This window comes from Mustela lutreola, chromosome 5 (genome assembly GCF_030435805.1).
Source record: "Mustela lutreola isolate mMusLut2 chromosome 5, mMusLut2.pri, whole genome shotgun sequence".
Classification (NCBI taxonomy): Eukaryota; Metazoa; Chordata; class Mammalia; order Carnivora; family Mustelidae; genus Mustela; species Mustela lutreola.
The window spans coordinates 138223519-138240634 of NC_081294.1; the positions used below are offsets into that span (position 1 = coordinate 138223519).

The window sequence follows — 17116 nt, forward strand, 5'->3', positions numbered from 1 at the left end:
CATTAAAAAGCTTTGATTAACACGTCCCTGGGGTGTGCTGTGGAAACTTTCGACGCCAAATGACTGCCTATTGCGGCTCCTTCAGAATTGTCCTCCCGAAATACTCTTGTGTTTTAATCTGGTGCGCAGTTTAAATTAAAAAACGGCAATGACTTTGCGTGACCTAAATACGAGCCACTTCTATTCAGCGTGGGATTTATCCACGGCTTGCAGAAGAAGTGTTCAGAGAGACAACAATTAACCTTACTGTGTGGTGGCTAATAATAATTATATATATATTATATGTAGGCTGTGTATATAATTGCGCGCGCTCTCTTTCATTCGTAAATGGGGCCCGAGAAAGGGTCGTCGTTAATGTGCTTAAATTGTGGATACAAAGCTTTGTGTTCATCTTTAGCGGAAAACAAATTTCGTTGTGTTCAAGGAACCCCAAATCACTCTCCCTGGTGCTTTTTTTTATTGGTCTCTGACATGAATGCCGTAATGAACTGCAGCCTTTTGAAGCAAAGATACAGCGCGGTCTTCAAACCGTGGAGTCGTTAGGGGCAGGGACCTGCCTGTTTCCGCACAAATCTCTCCCTTTCATCCTGGGGGGGAAATTTAATCTTGATCGACCCTGTCGGGATGATGTGTGTGCGTGGGTATGTGTGTGTTTCTTTATTGTTACCATACACCCTCCTAAAATACAAGCATTGAATGGTTACATTTCAAAACTGTCGTGAAGTACATTAGACAATAAAAAATGATTCTCTTAGATGCCCTAAAAGACACTGTGGAAAATACCAAAAGAAGGAGGGTCCCTACCCCCACGGCTCTTCATAGTATTGTAACATGTCTGAAATTGGTGCAAGATAAGTGCTTTTGTTGGCAAGATCCTTAGAAATCAAACCTAACATGGAAGAGGATCGCTGGGAGAAGTAGCAGCCCCGGGGGCGGGGGAGGAGGTGCGTGGTGGTGGCTGGGGCTGTACTTGCCGTGTAACTGGGTAAAGATGGGCTTGTCTCTTCCACCGCCCTAGGAAGGAAGTCCAGCTCTCCTTATGAGGCTAACATCTTAGCACTGGCTGCAAGCTCGGGGCATCACCATCTTTCATCATTGGATGGTACTCTGTAGCTACAGAGGGAAATTCTTATTTTAAAGGAATTTCCAATTACTTTGCCATATACAAAAAGGCAGTGGCCTGCTCTGGGAAGTAGGGAGCTCCTGGTTGTTTGAGCGGCCTGTGTGATTTGCATCAGGTGAGAGTTGGGGATGACATCATGGGTGTTCCCAACAAGGTCTAACATTTAGAAAAGTGACAATGAGCTAAATTAGGGATCAACATGTTTGAGATGTTCTTCTGGAGAACTGGAAATGTTTTTTCTTTGCTTCCTCAAACCCCTCTAAAACCTCAGCAGGATGTAAGGTTGATGAAGGTAGGTATCTTGGTATTTTGTTGGCCAAACTCCCTAGCTTCTAGAACAATATAAGCATCCAGTAAGCACCTACCAAATGATTGTTGAACCAATGAATTACTACTTTTTAATGTTTTTATTTGCATTGACTTCCCAGTAAAGAATAGCTTATGACCTATTATTCCCAGAAGGAGCAAACAATGCATGTTCTTTCTTTCAGGCTTACCTCATTCCGGGGTTGTAACACAGCCTTGTCTCTTAAAGTGTGTATCTTACCTGGGCATCCTTGTTAATCTTGGACATCTGCTAGGAAATACTCATCCCAGGAGCAGTGTATTTTGTTTTGACAAAAGTAGACCCTTGGCACTTCAAGGGCATCTAACAATGGGGAACCCAGCACTTGTTATTTATTTTAGGTTCTGTTCCACACCTTCTATTAATAGATGGTTTCTGACAGGTTAGGGTAAATGGAGGTCAAAGCACAGTAGAATGAATAGGATAGTGACTGTCTTTTCGAGCACTATCTTTCAGTCAGGTTTGTTTGTGACCTGGTTATTTCTGACTGACCTCCTTCCCCGTGATCTGGAGTACCTTCTGCCTTCATAAAAACAGCATCTCATGTGAGCCAAGCGTGGGATTGGTTTGGAAAAACTCTCCTTGGAGAAGAACGGAAAGGTGGATGGAGAGCAATGACCCGTGAATTCACAAAACAGGACATCATCCTCGGTGCCATAACTTGTTGAGAAGCTCTGATGGATTTGAACCATGTTTGAAAATGTATTTCTCCTTTCCACGATTCCTTTGGATGTGGTCTTTTTTTTTTTTTTTTTTTAAAGATTTTATTTATTTATTTGACAGAGGGAGATCACAAGTAGGCAGAGAGGCAGGCAGAGAGAGAGGAGGAAGCAGGCTCCCCGCCGAGCAGAGAGCCCGATGCGGGACTCGATCCCAGGACCCTGAGATCATGACCTGAGCTGAAGGCAGCGGCTTAACCCACTGAGCCACCCAGGCGCCCCTGGATGTGGTCTTCTAATTCCATCACTTCCCAGGCAAGGAAGGGATGATCCAAAGACATGAGAGAGAAGTACTCTATGAAAACTAAGGACAGGGGCGCCTGAGTGGCTCTGTGTGTTAAGCTGCTGCCTTCGGCTCAGGTCATGATCTCAGGGTCCTGGGATCGAGTCCCGCATCGGGCTCTCTGCTCGGCGGGGAGCCTGCTTCCTCCTCTCTCTCTCTCTGCCTGCCTCTCTGCCTACTTGTGATCTCTCTCTGTCAAATAAATAAATAAAATCTTAACAACAACAAAAAAAGAAAACAAAGGACATTCTTTAGTTTTTCTGTACGAAAAAGTAGGGGAAACCCAAATGTTCCCAATAGGGGATATGAAAAGCATGTGATTTTCTAGTAAAGTAATCCTATACCAGACGATTAATGAAAAGGCAAATAACAAGAAAGAGTAATGTGTATGGGAAGAAGTACAAAGCAAAAAAATATAAAATCTGATGCAATGAGAAAATACAGGTTACAACTCTATATCCATACCTGTGTCCAAACCCCACATCCATACCTATATATAAGAATATATAGAGAATATATTATATATGTGTGTGTGTGTGTGTGTGTGTATTTTTTTTTAAAAGGAGAATTTATATGTATATGTATGGAAGGAAAGGGGCACTGATAAAACATTTCAAATATAAATTTTCATGGAAGTGGGTAAGGTCCACAAACATTATTTCCTAAGACATTCTCAGATGTTCTCAGGACAAGTTCATGTGGTAGATATTAGCATCCCTGAGATCTTACCCATTGAGATAGTGACCTTCAGAGAGGTTAAATAACCTATTCAGGGAGGTGGATACCAAGTGGGAATTCCATTTCAGATTGGTTTGAAGCCCAAATCGAACTCTCTGCGTTTCTACTAAGGCATGAATGTTTATTGGGTCATTCTTTTCTGCAAAGTGGTGTAAAAATGGCAATTTCAAAAATGTGGTTTGAGAGATTGCTTCAGACATTAGTGGATCATGAGTTAGCATTCATGTTACACTGATACACTTGAGGCAGATAAAAAGTGACGCTTATGAGTTTAATTTCCAATTGAGGGGAAAAAAGACGTTAGTTAGCGATATGGTAGATAAAAAATCTCTCTCAGGCAATTGGACTTCTTTTCTCTTCCTCAGCATAAAACTCAAGGAAATGAACTGTGCAAATGGACTTCGTGGTACTCTTTGGGCTACAGGGCACCGGCTCGTCTTTGGATGGACTAATAATAATAATTTAAATATAGCTGCTAACTTGATACTGGGAGGTGAGCAAGCATGTGATCTTTGGTTCCATTCTAGTTAATAGCCCTATCCGACTGAGAAACTTAAAGGGACAAGTCTGTATACTCATAAATAGGAGTCCCCACCCATCTCTTCTATGTTTCTTTCTTTTTTTTTTTTTTAAAGATTTTCTTTATTTATTTGACAGAGAGAGATCACAAGTAGGCAGAGAGGCAGACAGACAGACAGAGAGGAGGAAGCAGGCTCCCTGCTGAGCAGAGAGCCTGATGCGGGACTCGATCCCAGGACCCTGAGATCATGACCTGAGCCGAAGGCAGCGGCTTAACCCACTGAGCCACCCAGGTGCCCTCTTCTATATTTCTGTTCACGAGGAGAGTAGATGAGATTTCTAATATTTTGACTTAAATTTTTTTCTTAATACTAAATGCATTTTTGATTATGAAAATCCTTTCCTTACTGATGGCATGTATCTCGTCATTTCACACACTGTACCATGCACAAAGTAATTTTATTTTCTAAGCTAGGTATTAAGGATGGTGGCACTATTTGGCGTCTTCCAGGGAATCATAATTACTAATGTGCGTTGTATGACATTGGCATCGAGTCTAACGGCACATCCTGGAGTAACTCTGCACTTGGTTTAGTAGACCGTTTGGCCTGGAAGTGTGGGTGGACCTCCTTAGAAAAGCCTGAGCATTGATGCTCAGCTCTCCATTTGAGTTTGGCTCTGCTGTTGGCCATCGGTGTGATCCGATTCCCCAATTTTTTAGAACCCGGTTTTTCGCAGCTATAAAATGGGGAAAATATCTGCCTTCTGAGGATGGGAATGTGTAACATATATGTGAAGGATCTGGATAATCAGTTGTCCCTATTAGTTATAAATAATACTAGTACCGCCTGGTGTAGTGATTCTCAAAGTATGGCCCCCAGCCCAGCAGCATCAGCTCAGCATGTTAGAAAGGTAAATTCCTGGGGTGCCTGGGTGGCTCAGTGGGTTAAGCCACTGCCTTCGGCTCGGGTCATGATCCCAGGGTCCTGGGATCGAGTCCCACATCGGGCTCTCTGCTCAGCGGGGAGCCTGCTTCCTCCTTTCCCTCTCTGCCTACTTGTGATCTCTCTCTGTCAAATAAATAAATTCTTTAAAAAAAAAAAAAAAAAAGGTAAATTCCTGGGCTCCAACCCAGACCTTCTGAACTGGAAACACTGTGGGTAGAGGTCAGCAATTTCCGCTTAAAAAAGTCCTCCAGGTGATTCCGAAGCCGGCTGAGATTTCAGAACTCTTTGGCAGACCAGGTAAGCATGAAGCCCTTATCTGGAAAATGGGGTAAAAAAAAAAAATACACTTACCTTAGAAGGTACTTGTGAAAAGCTTCTAACAGTGCTTGGCACTTGGTATACATCTGTGAGACAGAGAAAACATGCTGGGGAGAGTATTTGAGTCAAATGTTCTTAGGTGGGCAAAATACAGTAGCTGTTATGTGCATGGATTTTGGACTGAGACAACGGTGTTCAAATCCCAGCTCTGCCACATGGAGGCCATCAGTCTGTGAAAAGTGTCCTTCTCTGGGTCTCTGTGCCATTATCTGTAAAATGGTAATAGTAATAGAATCTGCCTCAAGTAATAGAGATGGTACATGCTAAGTATTTGATGTAAATGTTTGTTAAGAATTTTCTTCCAATAGAAATCATCCAATTGAATGCCAAATTGTCACCAAAGGTTTTTATTTATTTATTTATTTTTTAAAGATTTATTTATTTGAGAGCGAGAGTGAGTGAGTGTGCACGTGTGCCCGTGAGTAGGAGGGGTGCGAGAGAGACTCTCAAGCAGTGTCTCTGCTGAGAGTGGAGCCTGACCCAGGGCTCCATCCCAGGACCCTGAGATGATGAGCTGAGCCAAAACCAAGAGCCAGACACTCAAGCAACTGAGCCATCCAGGCGTCCTGAGATTTTTATGTCTTAAAATTGTCACAGTAAATCATCCCATCATGGATTCCTGCTTACTTCTGAAGTTTCCGTACATTTCTATAAATTTTTTTTTTTTTTAAAGCTTTAAGAGCCCAGAATAGCCCGTGATTTTCGATGAGATCAACCTGGGCGTTTAATTTTGTGTTCCATTTACAAAACAGTGTCGGTGTCTCTGACCATTCCTCCCTTGTAGGTACAAGCAGCACCTGCCATTCTGTAGGAGCTGGTTACTCTGTGGGCCCATCTCTTGATGAAGGGCAACTCAGAGTAACACTAATTCGGTTATTTTTAGCGCGGTGCCTTGCCTAGCTCCATGCTTTCACCTGAGGCTTTGTTCTTCAAAGACTGAGATCCTTCAGGTAGGCTGGAAAAGCTTTCCCCGAAGGCTCTGATGTGCATCCTTAACAAATCTGCTTTCCGTAGTCTCCCTTTCCTTCTTTCAGCAGGGGGGAAGCTCCGCTGCCTGCTACTCCTTTTCATTGTACATGCCTGGCTCTAAGCTTGCTTTGTTTCCACCCAGATGCCGGCATCTGGTTAACTATTCTTGTTTGCTCTTCTTCTTCGTCTTCATCTTCTTCTTCTTCTTCTTCTTTTTTTAAGCTCCCAACCATCTGGAAGAAAACTGGTGGGGGATAACATCATTTTTCTACCTTTGAACATGGCCACGAAGGTAAAAAAAAGATCTGTCAAACCCAGGAAGGACCCTTCTGACATCTCCAGGAGACTTAACCTTGGCAATGGGCTCCTTCCTGAGGAAGCAGAGGCCAATGGAGGTTGTAACAGAGGGAGAGAGGTGTGTGCTTACGCTGCAAAATGGGTTCAGAAGTAGAGATCTGCCCCAGTCATAATGACCACAGAAACAAGTGAGAAAGTGTGGTCTGCTGAGGCCCCCCTGGCCTCTGGGCTTGGCAGGCGTGCATGCATAATTAAGCCCCAGACAGCTGTAGGCTTGTAAGGTGCAACAGGGTGGGCAGGATATAGGAGAACCCAGTAGGTTGCTGATCAATGGAAGTCTTTTTCAATTCACATGAAGCTGAAGATAAAAAGACACGAACAAAAATTAAACAGCCTTCAAAATGTCAATGAATAGCGATACAGGCCACCAGAAAAAAAAAAAAACCCAAAACAACAATGGAAACCGACGTGGTTTCCCTCTATTGTTCTGTGCCCCCTTTGTGCCCCCCCCACCCCCGCCACCATATAGATGGAAGTAGCCGTGCTGACTTTGTTTTAAAATACACACACTCGTGAGATCAAAGGGATCAATGCTCATTTAAGCAACTTTCAAGGCATCACAGGAAGAACAAAATGGTCTGTTTTCTTTTGAAAGACAACGGAGAAAATCCGCAGGCGTGCATTGGGGCATTGTGATATGCAGATGGTTGGCTTTCAGGAGAATTAAATATTCATGGAAGATAAAAATCTTTCCTGTTTTGAATCTGTGTGAGGCTTTGAGCTCAGTGCCTTCCCTGTTCACACGATCAACAGACCCTCTTCTCCGTCCGCTGCACTGTGCCCAAAGACGGTTCAGAGGGCATCTCTCGGTCTCCCTCTTGCCTTGGCTGCCTAGCCCCACAGCTGGGCTTCTTAGGGGGACCCAGCTAGGTTCCTAGGGGAGCTTCACCATCCCCTTCCTTTCATTTCCTTGGATGCAAAGTCTGTGGGCAAAGCCCCTCAGCTGCATTGTGCTGATCAGAGTCCCAAGCCTTCATTACATTAGATTGCTGGGGCCACAGGAAAATCTCTGAGGTCCCTGACTGGTAGAGGGAGGTCTCTGAGCTACCTGGGCAGGCTAGAGAGTCGCCCTGGTTTCTCTTATTAACCCAGTTGCGATGGTGGTTGCTACCTGCTTATTTGTTGCCTGTGTTTGACAGGGAATCAAAGGAGTTTTTGGAGACTCATAATCTGATGAGGCGCACAGGGTAACAGCTGTGTGGGCTGCAATTGTGCAGGACAAGGGGCCCTTGTGGCTGGAGGTGGATGCACCATCTCTAAAATTCCACACCCTCCCTGTCCCCTACCCCCACAACCCCCCCAGCTTTACCTTCTCCCACCAAGGAGCCACCCCACCCAGAAAACACCATTTCAAAGAGGGGCTTTTGTATAGGAAAAAGCACGAAAGAGATGGCTTTGCCCTTCTGAGGCTGCTGACGTTAAGAATTGGTTGGTCATAGATCAGTGACAGGAGTGAAAACTCCGCCTGCTTACAGGAAGGCATTCAGAAGGTGAGGAAAATAGCTACTTCTCTGAATGTCAACTTGATTTTGAATTTAGTTCATTTTCATCCAGTGAGGAAACAGACTCTCCCTGTTCCATTGATCTGACCCTATACCGCTGTGAAGACTTTGCTTCTCCACTTATTTTTCTCAATGACTTTAAGAACTTATACTGTATAAAGATGAGCCACACTTGGCTGGCATTCAGGTCCCTGCGTTGTGTCTCAGGGTAGTCCTTGGATCATTTCTGATTTGATGCCTAGATCCCTTGCTTTGGGGGGTGGGTGTTTCTGCTGTTCTTAAAGAAATTCCACCTTAGGCTCCGCCTCAGAGTGGAAAACATTTTTTAAGAAAAGATTTTATTTACTTATGTGAGAGAGAGTGAGAATGAGAGGGGTGAGGGACAGAGGGAGAAGGAGACTCCCCACTGAGCAGGGACTTGGACATGGGGCTCGAACCCAGGACCCTGGGATCATGACCTGAGCCGAAGGCAGATGCTTAATGACTGAGCCACCCAGGCGCCCCCAAAAACATTTGTTTTCTAGGTGCTTTACATCCACACTTGAAATGTAAGCATAAATGGGCTTGGATTTCTGGATTCCCAGATGTAAATAGGGCACTCAGAAATCATACCAATCCCCTTTCTCCTTGTCTGGAAACTGTTTACATTAAAAGTAATGTATCCATAATTAGAGCCTCAGTTTTTGTTTTTATTTTTGTTTTGTTTTGTTTTAAATATCTTCCAAAGCCCCAATTTAAACAGGACCCCAAATTCTTCTTCCAGTGAGTTGAACAATGTAATAATACAGATGCTAGGGATTAAAGAGGTAATGAGTAAGTCAGCCCCCGCCCCCGACCCCCGCCTCCACTGTCACCAGGAACTGCATGCAGGGCCCTGGAACCTCTTGCCTGGGCAGGACAGGTGAGAGCACATCTTTGTGTGGGCAGGCTCCCATCTAAATATGAGATTTCTCACAAATAAGAGCATATCTCCATTCATCGGGCTGCTGCCATTCTGGAAAAGGCTGTTTACTTATTCTTCCAAGACGACATGGGGATCATTTATACCTTGTTCAAGGCCCAGGTCCCTGGGGAGAGGAAGAAGCCTTGCTTGTATTATAGTCACACTGTCTACCTTCCAAGTGTGAAAATAGTGCCATTAATTTTAGTAGCATTAAAAAAAACAAACATAAAAAAACCAACAACCCACCTCTCACCGTGCTCCCCTCTGTCCTCCCTCCCAGTCCACACATAGCTTTTGACAGCTCAGCTCTGTGATTTTTCTGATCTTTCTTAGTAGGATGTTTCCGAAGAGATAAGCAGTCGGGGTCCATGCACAACATCTTAATTACCAAATATGGTTTACTTTAGCGTAAGCCATTTGCCTCCCAACGGCCATATAACCAATGTCTGGTCCGAGGGCTGAGGATTTGCCCGCTTTCCTGTAACCCTCCAGAAATGTTTGTTGGATAATTCAGACACCTCCAAACTGATGTTTCTATTCAGAATATCCTGAGCTATAAGAAAAATTGCATCAAAATTTAGTTTAATAGGTAGACTCGACTTAAAATATGCCAGTGCCTGCCATGCACCTTCTTTCTTTTCTAACAGCTTTATGTAAACTGTAGATGCTTATGGTAGTCGCTCTGAAAAGCTGGGATTCTCCTCAGACCATTTTTGTAAATGCATTTTCAATATATGTATAACTTTGTATTTTTTAAATTTTATTTATTTTTTATTTTTAGATGTATTTATTTATTTATTTGAGAGAGAGAGCGAGAGAGCGAGATCACAAGCAGGCAGAGAGGCAGGCAGAGAGGTAGGGGGAAGCAGGCTCCCTGCTGAGGAGAGAGCCCGATGCGGGCCTCGACCCCAGGACCCTGGGATCATGACCTGACCTGAAGGCAGAGGCCCAACCCACTGAGCCACCCAGGTGCCCCCCCCCATATAGCTTTTTAAATTACAAAGTAATACATCATCGTTGCAAAGCAGTAAAAGAAAAACAAACTAATGAAATGTAAATCTAGACCTCCATACACATCTAGATACCGTACAGTCAGACCTTAGCACACCTGAGCCTGTGGGGACTGGGGGAGTCATGTACAGGGGCTCTAGGGATCCCATGGAAGGCTGGACGTCTGCATAAGTATCTGACCGTCTTTTTACCCGAGGTGGAACTCTAGGTCTCTCCTTGGTTTGTTTATTTTTGCTACTTGCATCTTCTGCATCACACATGTTCCTGTTCTTCTAGCCTAAATTATTTATTGGATCTATTATCTCTTAGCCACTGTCACTTAACTAGCTTCTGGTCAGGGAACCCTCAGGTCCATGCATCAGCCAGGGTGCCTCTAAATACAAATTGGATGTTGTCTGTTCCCTGTAAAATCCCTCAATAACTCCCAATGGTCTGCAGGACAAAGGCACTGGATCCCCGTGTTCGGTTTCCTCTCCGCCTATGAACTGGGTCCCCTGTCAGCATCTCCCAGAAGGGCCACAGGGAGGATTCCCTCATCCTGCATTTCTCGGTGTGTGTGTGTGGGGGGGGGGGTGTCACCTCGTCCTTGGAGACTTTTCTGGATTCTCACTTGCCCAGAGACGCTTGGGCCCCTCTGCTCTGTTTTCCCATGGTACCCTGCATCTCCACCTTACAGACACGATTGATGAAATTCCTCTTGGAGTTTAGCTTAGGCCTGTAATCCTGGTGGGAGCATTGCCTGGAGGCAATGCTTGGTGCATTGCAGGTCAGGTTTTTCCCTGCAAGAGGCAAGGGCAGCACCACGAGAGAAGTGAGCAGAGAGTGCAGAGGGTCCTGGGGCTCTCACACCCTGAGAGAGGTCCTGGACTTGACCGAGAGTAAAGGGCCCCAGGAGGAAGTCGGGCCTGACGGAGACCCGCTGGGCCTATTCATGGCCCCTGTCGCTTCCTCTCCCTTCTCCTCAAAGGAAGGAGACCAAAGGGAAACCAAGATGTTACAGTCAGTTACCTTTGGGTTGGAAACATGGCATTCTCACCTGAACTACAGGCTTACGTTTACCTGAATTTTTTAATATTCCAGAAGGTGTGTGTGTTTTAAGACTCCATATGACCAGAATGTTGCTGTCTTTCTTGACCTGACTCAAGAGAACGGCTGTTGGAAACTAACAAAAAGTGTATTTTTTTAGTAGCTAAACTTCTTGCCTTTCTAATTTTATTTATTTTTATGTTAAGAAAAAAAAAAAAAAACTAAAGTATAATTGTTGAAGTATAATTCACATGCACTGTTAGTTTCAGGTGTACAATAGAGTGATTAAGCATTTCTGCACATGATTCAGTGTTCATCATGATAACTATACTCCTAACATGCTTTGTTTAATTCCCCCATCCACCTACCTCTCCACCAGCAACTGCCAGTTTGTACTTTACAGTTTAATAATTTGTGTCTTTTTTTCTTTGTTTCTTAAATTCCACATATGAACGAAATCATATGGTATTTGTCTTTGTCTGTTTGACTTGTTTGACTTGGTTCACTTAGCGTGATACCCTCATGTTCTTGTCAATAGCAAGATCTTACTCTTAGGACTGAATCCTATTCCATTGTCTGTATTTGCTACATCTGCTTTATGCCTTTATCTCCAGATGGACACTTGGGCTGCTTTCTTATCTTGGCTATTATAAATAATACTGCTACAAACATAGGGGTGCATCTATCTTTTTGATTTAGTGTTTTGGTTTTTAGGGGGTAAATACCCAGCAGTGGAGTTACTGGCTTGTACAATAATTCTTTTTTTAACTTTTTGAGGAAATTAAACTATTTGTTGCAGTGGCTATACCAGTCTGCATACTGATCAACCGTGCATGAGGGTTACTTTCCCCCCACATCCTTGCCAATACTTATTATTTCTTGTCTTTTTCATTCTAGCCATTTCTGATTGGTAAAAGCGATATCTCACTGTGGTTTCTATTTGCATTTCCCTAATGATGAGTGATGCTGAGCATCTTTTCATGTGTCTGTTGGCCATCTGGATGCCTTCTTTGGAAAAATGTTTATTCATGTCTTCTGCCCATTTTTAAATTACATTGTTTGGTTTTTTTGATGTTGAGTTATAGAAGTTCTTTACATATTTTGGGTATCAACCCCTTACCAGATAACTTGCAAAAATCTACTTCTATTCAGTAGGTTGTCTTTTTATTTTGTTGATTATTTCCTTCACTGTACAGAAGCTTTAATTTTGTTGTCCCAATAGTAGCTTGGGACCGACTACATTCATGGTGCCAAATGTGAGAGACTGTTGAATAATGATGATTCAGGGTGGTAAGAGTAAGCCACGTTTTGATTTTGCCTGGCTGAGCTGCTAGGAAGGTGGTGCGAGAAAGCTGGTTACCGTTCACTCTCAGGGAGCGAATGAGGAGGTTGTACAGGGATGGTCAAATGTCAGGGACCGGGAGATGGATCGGAGAGTCTGCCTTCAGTCATGCATGTGAAAAAGCCTGTCCACAGTTCCTTCTCATCTCCCCCACTCACCTCTCTTTGATTGATCACTCTAATTTCCAGAATTTGAAATCTGCTTGAATTCTTAGATTCCTTACTTCCAGCATTAGTGGGTGTGACAGACAGACTAATCCTGGCCCCAGCAAACTGTCCGTGTCTTCATCCCTGAGACCTGTGTATACATCGGGTTACATGCAGAGGAGAATTACGGCTGCAAATCAGCTGACCTTAAAATGGGGATGATTCTGGATTTCCACGGTGGGCCCAATATCACAGGGGTCCCATAAAAGCAGAAGGAGGAGGCCGAATTGCTCAGAGTCAGCAAAGTCATTAGGGAATTAGACTCTAAGGGATACGGTATTAGGTCATCACAACTTAGTTTGTGGTTATTTGTTACAGCAGCAGTAGAAGCAGATACAGAGATGACTGCAAAAGGTACCTGGAAAACTCTTCAGACCCAGTGCTCAGGAGCTCAGGCTCTGAAGCTGCCTGAGATCAAGTCTTGGCTCTTGAGACGCTGATTTCAGCCTTCTCTAGTGTTAGGGTAACAATGAAGTGAGTTACTGTATCAACAGGACCAAAAATGGTGCCACTAGGTGCCTGGTATGTTGTTGCTGTTAACATTATTTTTCTATGCTGTTTGAGCCGGGGCCAGTTCTAATCTGCAAAAAAAGTTGTATTTGGGAAACGTTTGCCTCATGTATATACAGGCTACCGGGTTTTCCATTCATCTAACTTGAAGATCTGGATTCAAACTCTCCCTTTGCATGAAAGCTTTATTGTTGATCCAAGGAGCTCTGTCTTTGAGCTGTGGAAAATGTTCACGCTAAGCGCTTAGCTTTGTGGGTAGGCCAGGAAAGCAGTGCATTGAAATCAGTGGGAACGTGGTGTATCACTCAACTCGCAGGTTGCCAGGGAGTCAGTCTGGTTTGGGTTTGTTCTCTCTGAGTTGCTGGAAGGTGGGATTAGGATACTAGGTGAAGTAATGATATTCGCCAGCCATTTCCTAAAGTGACAAGCGGAGAGTTTGTTTAGAAACCTACTGCAGGGACACCTGGGTGGATCAGTTGGTTAGGCAGCTGCCTTCAGCTCAGGTCATGATCCCAGGGTCCTGGGATCGAGTCCCACATCGGGCTCCTCGCTCGGCAGGGAGCCTGCTTCTCCCTCTGCCTCTCTGTCTGCCTGTGCTCACTCACTCTCTCTCCCTCTATCTCTGACAAATAAAAAAAAAAAAAGAAAGAAAGAAACCTACTGCGGGGTAGGGATGGAGTCAGAGTGAGTTTGTTGAGAAAGTGCATTTGTCAAAAAAAAAAAAAAAACCACAAAAAACCCACCCCAAAACAAAAAACAAACAAAAAAACCAAGGCAGGTTTTGTTTTGTTTTGTTTTGGGTGTGCAATATCTAATTTGGAGCTTTTCAATATTTCTATCCATGGATATAAAAAATATTTGCATCTCTCAGTAAATGGCTTTATAATTTATTTGCAAGTTCGCCTGACAGTTTCAGTGCACATCTAAGCGCTCACCTGCAGTCCAAGGATGGCCTCGTAGAAGGCCTGAGGGTGTCCGTATCTGTATCTGTACTTAAATGACCTGCGTCTCCCCTCCTTGCCTCCTTTCCCTCCTGGCAGCCTTTCTCTTAGTCCCTGATTCTGTCAAAAACCCTGTTCCTATCTCAGGCTCAATCACCTATGTCTCCTTTTCTTTCTTTCTTTTCTTTTTATTTTAAGATTTTATTTATTTATTTGAGAGAGAGAGAGACAGCGTGAGAGAGCATGAGAGGGGAGGTCAGAGGGAGAAGCAGACTCGCCCTGGAGCCGGGAGCCCGATGCGGGACTCGATCCCAGGACTCCGGGATCATGACCCGAGCCGAAGGCAGTCGCTCAACCAACTGAGCCACCCAGGCGTCCTATGTCTCCTTTTCTGCTCTAACCTCTCCCACTTTTCCCTGCTCCTCCTTTGATCCTCTTGGTGATTAAATTTAGGGACCTGAGAATCCCTGCAGGGCTCACGGAAGCCCATCTTTGGCACTGTCACAGTCCCTCCCTAATTTTTGCTTCCTCCCTTGTTCCTCCCCTTGTGTCTAGACTAGACCAGAGCCTCTTGGCAGTGCTGCTTTCAGCCTCTCTTTCACTCTCATGTCTCTTTCTGGTTACCTTCTGGTTACTCTGGGCCTCTTCCCAACATCCAAGGCCCATTGTCTGTGCATAGGACTTTGTGACCTTTCTTTCTCTATAGGTCCTGAGGCTGCCCAAGTTCAGGCTGTTCCCGTCTTCTGAGCTGGCTTTCTCTGTTCCTCTTTGGCCAATCTGGGGTCCCACCTGTTATTTAACCAAACTTTATTTATTTTTTAAAAAATATTATTTATTTATTTATTTGAGAGAGAGACAGTGAGAGAGAACATGAGCGAGGAGAAGGTCAGAGAGAGAAGCAGACTCCCCGTGGAGCTGGGAGACGGATGCGGGACTCAATCCTGGGACTCTGGGATCATGACCTGAGCCGAAGGCAGTCGTCCAACCAACTGAGCCACCCAGGCGTCCCTAACCAAACTTTAAATAGTACCTCTTGGCTTGTTGCTGACTACCTGTACACATATTTATTATGTGCTCTTAATGAAATTTTAATTTTATGGACACTTGGCACTTTCATTTCCAGGAGTGTAAGTTCTTTGAGGTTAGGGACTTTGCTCCTTATCTATGACTATCTCCTACATATCATGTATGGGGTAGCTGACCTTGAGGGTACCTGGCTGGCTTAGTTGGTAGATCATGCAACTCTTGATCTCAGGGTGGGGGGTTTGAGCCCCATGTTGGGTGTGGAGATTGCTTAAAAAATTTTTTTTAATGAAAATATTTAAAATGGCACATTACCTTGAACATTGTGATAGTCTAGAAATATCTTAAAAGTAAATTCTCTCATTTGTGTACCTATCATTTTCTTTCAAAATGCAGACAGAAAAAGTATATGAAGTATATATGGTAATGCAGGAGTCCATAAAATTGATAAATATGGCATGTCTTGGCATCCTTGAGCGGAATTCTGCATTGTGGATTAAAGGCTAATAGCTGAATGGATTCCACCAACACACACACACACACACACACACACACACACACACACACACATGCACTCACACACACACACGTAATTGTTTGAGCCATAAAATGAAATGTGTGACTTTATTTATGGAGAGGCTTCAAGGTAAAAGCCAAGAAGTTGAAGGTTACCTAATACAGTAGTTATCTATTGCTGTGTAACAAATTAACCCCAAACTCACCGGCTTGCAACACTCACCATTATCTCACACAGCTTCTCTGGGCCAGGGATCTGGGAATGGCCTAGCTGGGTGGTTCTGGCTGGTTGTTGCAGTCAAGATGGCATCCGAGGTTACAATCACTAAAGAGGAGACTCAGGCTGGAGGGACTGGAACAAGGAGTCTCTTTTAGGACTCAGATGAATGTTGACTGTGGTCAGGAGTCCTTAGACCCTCACTTCATGGTCTTCTCCATTGGGTATATCCAGTATTAATTGGCAATGTGGCTGGCTTCCCCGAGAGTGCAAGGGCAAGATGGTAGAATGCCTTTTATGTCTTGATCTGGGAAGACATACCATCATTTCCCCAATATTCTTTTGGTTGCACAGTAGACCCTATCCAGAATGGAAGGAGACTCCATGAGAGCATGAATGTCGGGAAGTGAAAAATCACTGGGTCCATGTTGGAGGCTGTCTATACCATTCCAGTAGCTAACATCCAATTAGTATACATCTTTGTGGTCCTGTCAGAAAGGAGTTTGTTGCCTTCTATTTATTTTGTGGGGTTTGGTAGGGCCTGAGGGATTAGTTGTTAGCTGTGGAATCCCAGGCTTGGCTTTCTGGGAGGCCATCTTGCCCTTTTTACCACACCTCCCCCCAACCTGAGGCAGGGTACGCTGGGGGCCCGTGGTTCCTGGGCCGCTCACTTACCATGGGAAGAATGCAGCAGCCTTACTGGTACAGCCATCAGTGGTTTCTGGACAAGAATTGGACCAGACATTGTCAAATGCGTCCTGATGCGGCCAGAATGCCCCATGTACTGCTGACTTGCTGGTAGGACTGAAATGAAGGGCTCATTTCTTCCAAATGGAAGGTATTTCTCTCTCCGTTTGGAAACAAGTCCTTTTAATAAGGCTCTGGATTGGCTTCAGTTATTTATTCAGCATTCTCTCAGCACAGCAAGTTGATGATTAGATACATTCCATTTCAGTGACACACACATTTGAAAGGATTCATGCTTCTAATCATAAAAAGATAAAGTTTTTTTTTTTTTCTTTCTTAACATCTGGAGCCTGATGAATAATTACTGTAATTAAACAAGAGGCCATTGTATGTTTGGGTATTTTTAAAGCTTCAAATGCCTCTCTGTGTGCGAGATTCACGTTGCACACTCTTTGTTCTAAAGCATTCTAGTGTGCGGCATTCACAGTCTACTGAGGAGCCTTCGTGGTCCGCGTTAAAAGTAGGTCATTGTTGCTTAATCTTCATCTCTTCATTATCCCGCTTCCCCAAAACCCTTAATAAGTGAGCTCCGTGCTCCACTTGGGATTGTCCACTTGGGCCTTCCACACCTCATCGCCCTGGAGGGGAAGGAGCTGGTCTGGGCATCAGGGATGACTTAGTGATCTGGATAGGTAATGCCACCTCAGTGGCTGTAAACTCTCGTAAGGATAGATTTTAGATGAATCCATGTGAGAGAGGCAAAAGAAAACAATACTCAGCCTTGTTGTGGAAGAGTCTCATCTTTTATTTTCT

The 17116-nt window shown here is 44.1% G+C and overlaps 1 long non-coding RNA gene across 3 annotated transcripts; it reads right to left on the reverse strand.

Moving 5' to 3' along the window:
• Nucleotides 1–5413: 5413 nt before the first annotated feature.
• On the reverse strand, nt 5414–16494 carry LOC131832552 (uncharacterized). Of its 3 annotated transcripts, XR_009354098.1 has the most exons (6): nt 16292–16494; nt 15623–15976; nt 9071–9377; nt 8837–8948; nt 6450–6677; nt 5414–6266 (listed from the first exon to the last, which is right to left on the reverse strand). It is a non-coding gene; the product is annotated as an uncharacterized LOC131832552 (long non-coding RNA). The 3 variants fall into 3 exon arrangements; XR_009354097.1 differs by lacking the exon at nt 5414–6266 and having other exon boundaries at nt 6421–6677; XR_009354096.1 differs by lacking the exons at nt 5414–6266; nt 6450–6677 and having other exon boundaries at nt 8770–8948.
• Nucleotides 16495–17116: the final 622 nt, after the last annotated feature.